Here is a 7573-nt window from a genome sequence, read left to right as displayed (position 1 = left end):
TTGATGGCAAAGGCTTCAATTCTGGTGTGTGCGGTTGGATAATGGTAGAAAGAGATAGTTTCTCAGCCTGTACCTCATAAAGAAAGTCAGAGGTATGTGTACTTCCTGAAACATGGTTAGTTCTATCTGACTCTAGAAAATCAATCTCAAGAGGTAAAACATCACTAGACATGTAATCAATATCAATTTCAGATTCACTCTCAGCATCAAATTCAGACATATGATCAAGTACAAATTCAAATTCAATGCATGAAGAGTGACAAGCATGCAGATTAGGATAAAGATCAGTCATGTATTCATCAACAATATGGTCAATTATTTCAACACAAAATATAGAAAGATCTTCAGATGGGTGTTTCATAGGATCAAGAATATTAAAATGAACAGTTATATCACCAAACTCCATAGATAGTGTGCCTGCATAAACATCTATCTTAGTTCTAGCAGTTTTCATAAAAGGTCTACCTAGAATGATGGGAACTGATCCTTGAGAAAATCCTTCCTCCATATTCAAAATATAAAAATCAACAGGGAAAATCAGTTCACAACTCTAACTAAGACATCCTCTATGAAACCAGCAGGAAAGGCAACACTTCTATTAGCTAAATGAATCACCACATCAGTTGACTACAAAGGACCAAGAGATAGAGAATTAAAAATAGATAGAGGCATAACACTAACAGAAGCTCCTAAATCTAGCATGGCATTGTCAAACTTATTGTTCCCTATAATACAAGGTATGTTGAATGTACCTGGATCTTTACATTTTTCAGGGATTTGGGGAACATATTTACCAATCAATGCGGAGACATTTCTGCCCATGCTAATTCTTTCACTTCCTTTAAGCTTCCGCTTATTAGTGCACAACTTCTTCAAGAATTTAGCATATCTTGGAATTTGCTTTATTGCATTCAGCAGAGGTATGTTTACCTCTACTTTTCTAAATGTTTCCAATATCTTCTTCTCTGCCTCTTCCATTTTTTGTTGGAAATTGCTCTTGGATGGAATGGAAGAGGGATATGCTGCTTCTGTAAATCAGAATTACCAGTGGAAGATTCACCTGTATAGAAATTGTTAGGTAACTTACTCTTTAAATTTTTGTCATCATCTTTTTCTGGAGTAGAGTGAGGTTGGGCAGGTTCATTTGCGGATGAGGAAGATGTTGTTGGTTGAGATCCTTGACACTGCTTTCCCGACCTCAAAGTAATGGCACTCACATTTTTGGGATTTTGGACAGATTGAGAAGGTAATCTGTCAGAATTCTGGGACTGCTGTTGATTTAACTGTGTAGCCAATTGTCCCATCTGATTAGTTAAGCTCTGAATGGAGGCTCTGGTCTCTTGTTGAAACTGCATGTTTTGCATAGTCATTTGCCTCACAAGTTCTTCAAAGGAAGGTTGCGGAGGAGCCTCAATTGTTTGCTATTTATGGGGCTGTTGTTGTTGTTGTTGTTGCTGCTGTTGTGAAGGTTCAACCATCTAAGGTCATAATTGTACCTGTTGCTGGAGAGGTCATAATTGTTCTGTTATGGCTGATTTTGCTACTGAGGTTGAGGAGGTCTATTGTAGATGTTTGCAGCATCAGCTTCAGGTTGTTCAATTGCTTCAGATTGTTGCATATAAGGGCAAAGGTCTGTGTGGTGGTCGGCAGAGGAGCATAAACCATAGAGTCTTGCGACAGGTACAGACTTCTGATTCAAGGCCAGTTGGGTTACCAGCTTAACCAAGGCATCTAGTTTACCTTCAAGCTTCTTAGTCTCAGCTGATGAAGATGAATTCATGGCTACTTCATGCACTCCTCTAATGACAATAGCATCATTTCTGGCACTAAATTGCTGGGAGTTGGAAGCCATCTTCTCAATTAAATTTCTGGCTTCAGCAGGGGTCATGTCTCTAAGGGCTCCACCACTGACAGCATCTATCATACTTCTCTCCATGTTACCGAGTCCTTCATAAAAATATTGGAGAAGAAGCTGCTCAGAAATCTAGTGGTGAGGGCAACTGGCACATAGTTTTTTAAATCTCTCCCAGTATTCATATAGGCTCTCTCCACTGAGTTGCCTAATGCCTGAAATATCCTTTCTGATGGTTGTGATCCTGGAAGCAGGGAAATTTTTTTCTAAGAATACTCTCTTGAGGTCATCCCAGCTCGTGATGGACCTTGGAGCATGGTAATATAGCCAGTCCTTTGCCACTCCCTCTAAAGAATGAGGAAAAGCCTTCAGAAATATGTGATCATCCTGAACATCTGGGGGTTTCGTGGTGGAGCAGATAATATGGAATTCTTTCAGATGTTTGTGCGGGTCTTCACCTGCAAGGCCATGAAACTTTGGAAGCAAATGGATCAATCCAGTTTTAAGAACACATGGGACATCCTCATCAGGGTATTGGATGCATAAGCTTTCGTAGGTGAAATCAGGTGCAGCCATTTCCATTAGAGTCCTCTCACGGGGTGAAGGTTGTTCCATTTTCTCAAAATGTTCAAAATTATAATGCTCAAAATCAGGATGTTCAAAATCACCAATAACAGAATGCACAGACTCACCAGTAAAAGAATGCTCAGGATGCTCAAAAGGTATAAAATGATGCCTAACTAATCTATGAAATATCTTATCTATCTCAGGATCAAAGGGTTGTAAGTCAGATGGATTGCCTCTAGTCATACACTACATTCAGCATGCACAACTAGTTGCCTTCTTATGCAAGTAACAGTGTAGGTTTGAACTACAACTACCATTAAATGATATCCAAATGACTTGAAATTTTGTAAGCAACCTTATAAAATCATGAAAAGATAGCACAAAAATTTTTAGACAGAAATTCAAGGTCTAACTATGGAAACTACCTAAGGAAAGTTTAGAAAAATAAAACAATAAAACTTGAAAAATAAAAAAAACTAGTAAACAAGCGATTATGGATAGTTAGAGACCTCAGCCGGCCTTTGGCGGGCTGCCATAGTATGGGAAATTTTTTTCTACCCCAAAAAACATATATAATAATAGTCATTCTGATACCCGGAACAAAAGTTATGGCCGTTTGAAGTTTTGGTAAACACAAGCCCTAAAATTTTTTTGAATCTCTCAAATCTGGCCACAACAAGTGTTCCTGGTATTTTTTACACCAAATATGAGTCAAAAGAACCTACCACACCAAAATTCAGCCATAAATAACAACCCTAACTATCAAAACAAAAATCGCCAATTAAATTGTCAGCAGCAGTCACTAATTCAGTCGCTAAGGAATTTGCACTACTGCTCTATTTCCCAGGTCAACAAAAGTGGTCGCTAAATCCGTCGCAAAACACTATTCACAGCAAAACACAAAAACTGAAACAGGGGAAGCGCTAAATAGAAAAACTAAAGCAAAACACCACACTAAACAAAATAACAAGACACTAAACACACTAACACAACACGAAAACTTAAAACAACTAAACATAAAACACAAATCACTAGCTATTATGAACCTTTGGACACTACTCCCCAGCAACGGCGCCAAATTTGATCGAGGCCGTACCCGAATCAAATAAACATTAAAAATGCAGTATCTAGGAAGCGATCCTAGGTCATCTCCCAACGAGGAATGGTCAACCAAATGTTCATAACAGATAGTAGGAAAATAGTAACGAATTGGGGGGGGGGGGTTGTTTGCTTTTGTAAATTAAACAGTGAATAGATGTGAATTAGAAAATATCAGAATTAAAACACGTTGCTTCCCCTTGATTCACAAGCAAGTCTCTTATCCTAGGTTACGAGAGTTTATCCTTTATCAGTTCAACCACTTAATCCAACCCTAAATTAAATTACTAAGCGAAATTTAACATAAGGCATTCATTATGTGATTAAGCAACACATACACCAATTGATCATAAACGATCATTAAGCATGAACATAAATTAAGTGCAGAGACAATTAATCAAGCACTAAGCATGCATGAATTAATAGCAACAAATACAGAGTAATTGGTGAAGAGGAAAAACTGATCAGAATTTAATAGTAATAATAGAACCTCAAAGAGAGTCGTGCTTGATCCTCAAGAGAAAACAACGCTGGAGACTTAGCCTTCCATTAATCAATAGAAAATGAAATTGTAGTAGAAATGAAGAAAACTAGAATTATTCTCCAAAATGAAAAAGAAACTAAAATGAATTGAGAGTATCACTCTAAAACTAAAACGAAAAAGAGAGAGAGGAAAGGAGAGAGAAAAGAGAGCCTAAACTAGAACCTTGGTGCTGTTATATAGTTTTCAACCCCAAAGCTTACAAATCTGTTTTAAATCCAAGCCCATAAATAAAATAAAATCTAGATAAGATAAGATCTAGATGAAATAATATTTAGATGAGATCAAATCTAAATAATATCTAGATAAGATAAAATTTGGTAGAATAAAATAGTCTGCTCTCTTCAAGTCCAAGCCAATTCTGGATTCAAGCCCAATTGCTTATAATTCTCCTGAAATTAAATTAAAAACACAAAATTAATCCAGTAGGCCTAAATGATAAAACTGCATAATTAATTTGACAATTAAGGCTAGTCAGTAATTAAAATGGTGACAAAAAGGTTAAGAAATATGAGAAAATGATGACACATCAATGACCTTTATTCTCTTAGGGTTTGTGGGAACCCCTTGATCACTATTTAAAAAATTAAGGAAAGTAATGCAATAAACATACCTTTTTCTGTATTTTCATGTTGATTATCCCTACCTAAAAGTGCAACAAACCTAAGGTGTCCCATATGAGCACCTAGGTTTGTATTGAAACTAAAAAAAAAAGAACAAACCTACCTAATGAGTCCCTATGTATGTGAATCATGAAGATGTTGGATGCACGGGTGATGTGCCATCATTTTCTTCTATTTTCTAAACCCTTTTTGCACCATTTTAATTATTGATTGGTCTTAATTATCAATTAATTAGGCAATTTTATTATTTGGGCTCATTTAGCTAATTTGATGTTTTTAATCTAATTTCAGGAATTAATGAAACATTGGGCTTAATCCGGATTTTGGTTGTGGACTTGAAGAGGGCAAATAAAGCAGCGCTTACCTTAGTTAATTTCTAATTAGGAATTTTCGCAATTTTATTTTATGTTGTTCAGTGTTTATTTCGTTTTGGGCCAGAGTATTGTAATAGGGCCCAGTGACTTTGAGTGACTCTTTTTAAATAGCTTCCTTGGGATTCGTGCAGGGCATTCTATTCTGCTATGCTATTTTCATTATTCAGAGCTTTGGTTTTAGGTTTTCACGTTTTTCTGTGCCCTTGTTACAGTTTTCGTTCTTAATGCAAATTTCCATTTTCTGCTTCTAATTACGAGTTCATTCTTGCTTCTTCTTCTACTTTCATTTACGTTTCTGTTCATTTACGTTTCTGTTCATTTACGTTCTTGTTCATTTACGTTTCTGCTTCATGTTTCATTTGCGTTTTCTGTTTGAATCCATGGAAGGCTAGATTTTCTGGTGTTGTTTCCTTTTGAGGACGAAGCCCAACTCTCTTTGAGGTTTCGTTTGTAATGTGGTTTCGTGGCAGTTTTCCCTTCACTAGTTATCCCAATTTCGTGAATATTAATCAGTGCACGCTTCGTGTTCGATTAATTGCCTCTGAGCCTAACTTGCGTTCATGCTTAATGGACGAAGGGCTAACTGGTGTATGTGGTGCCTAATCACGTATTGAAAACCCTAAGTTGATTTTCGCTTAGTAAATTGAAATAGGGTTGGATTAAGTGGTTGACTGTTAGGGACGAATTCTCCATAACCCAGGATAAGAGAGTGGCTTCTGAATCAGAGGAAACAACCCGTTTTTAATATTAGTAGTTTCGTATTCCATTTTATTTGTTCTGCTCTTTAATTACCAAACAACCAAACCCCCCCCCCCCATCGTTACTGTTACTGCAAGTATATTATGAACATTTGGCTTGTCACTGCTCATTGGGAAATGACCTAGGATCACTTCCTAGTTACTGCATTTTCATGTTTATTTGATTCGGGTACGGCCTCGATCAACGGGTGATTTTACAAAACAGTATTGCACCAATCAACACATTCATCATACCACCTATCATAGGGATTCAGTGCCTTATAATACCTATTTTGGGCACCGACAAAGCACATGGAGTTAATCTCTTGTGAACCAAACCCTCATCCAATAACTCCTTTATTTGAGGAATAAACTCAAGCTCAAGAGGTATGGCAATGCTAAGGGATGTTTTCCTTGATAGGAGAAGGTAGAAAGATTGTTTAAGAAGGAGTGCTCTTTTGATATTACCTTTTGTTGCAAAATAATTTTCCTTCTTAACAATCTTCTTGGAGGAATCCTTTCCCTTTTTTTCTTCCCCTTGGCCTTTGAAGACAAGGCCTTACTATCCTTCTTTTTCTTTTGTTTTTCTAGTTTTTCTTTCGCATCCCTCTTATATATTTCATAGTTAGTTGATCTTTGGCCACTTGTGAAGGTGTTTGAGGATGCAACACAAATTTAGTGCCAAGATGGGTGAGGGTAATCTCATTAGTTAGGTCATTGTAAATGATCTTCCTATCAAATTGCCATGGCCTTCCTAAAAGAATTTGCCCTGCCTCCATGGGAACTATATCACAATTAACTTCATCCTTATATGTCCCAATAGAGAAAGGTACATTCACTTGTTGGTTAACTATCATTTCCCCTTGCTCATTGAGCCATTGAAGTTTGTAAGGTTTTGGGTGGGGAATGATAGTGAGTTTCAACTTGGAAACTAATCTTGTGCTACAACAATTGCAACAAGATCCACTATCCATAATGAGAGAACAAGTTTTATCTAACATTTTGCATCTTGTATGAAAGATGTTCTCTCTTTGGGATTGTGTCGCAGCCTACCCTTTGGTGGGAGGGCAAGGCGAAAAGCCAAAGGAGCGTCTTCTCATGAAGAAAATGGTGGAGTCGCCACCAATGTTTATTTGAGGGAAAACATTAGAAAAACCAAAAGGACGAAGGTTTGCGGATTTTGAAAATAAGGGTTCGGGAGTTGTTTAGGCATGGGGAAGGTATTAGCACCCCACGTGCTCGTCACAAGGGACGACAACCTTTAATCGAGAGTGTGCAAAACATGACTTAAAAATTGTGTATTTTCCCTTTTTATATTTTTTTATTTTTTTGGGGTCGACAAGAGTGTTGTTGCCCTTGCTCCTACGTATCCTCAGGTGCAATGAGGAATTCAGACCTACATAATTCTTTAAGTCTAAAAGTTTGTGTGTTACATTGGTTTTATGTTTTTGGAAGAATGATTTTAATTTTGAACAAAAATCGTTTAAGGCATTGGACCTTGAAACGATGTTTTAAACTTTGAAAAGCGGAGAGAATCGTTAAGGCGTTGGACCTTGAAACGATCTCAAGTGATGTTTGATGAAAAACCGAGAGAATCATTAAGGCGTTGGACCTTGAAATAATCTCAAGCGATATTTTATGAAATGAAGAAGTTTGTGAGTTGGTTTTATTTTAGTTTTTCTTATTAACCTTCAATCTCTTTTAAAGATAACTTGCGGCACTAATGATCGGTTAAAACTCGCTTTACAAGAGAAAAGTGATTACCGATGATAGGAGAAGTA

At 37.0% G+C, this 7573-nt stretch overlaps 1 non-coding gene across 1 annotated transcript; it reads left to right on the top strand.

Annotated features, from left to right (window-relative positions):
- The first annotated feature begins 1982 nt into the window (after positions 1–1982).
- On the top strand, positions 1983–2089 carry LOC113000565 (small nucleolar RNA R71). Its single transcript, XR_003265898.1, has one exon. It is a non-coding gene; the product is annotated as a small nucleolar RNA R71 (small nucleolar RNA).
- The last annotated feature ends 5484 nt before the right edge of the window (positions 2090–7573 follow it).

This window comes from Glycine max, chromosome 19, assembly GCF_000004515.6.
Source record: "Glycine max cultivar Williams 82 chromosome 19, Glycine_max_v4.0, whole genome shotgun sequence".
Classification (NCBI taxonomy): Eukaryota; Viridiplantae; Streptophyta; class Magnoliopsida; order Fabales; family Fabaceae; genus Glycine; species Glycine max.
Note: the sequence above shows the minus strand (reverse complement) of the source record. Positions and strands in the feature narration are given on the sequence as shown.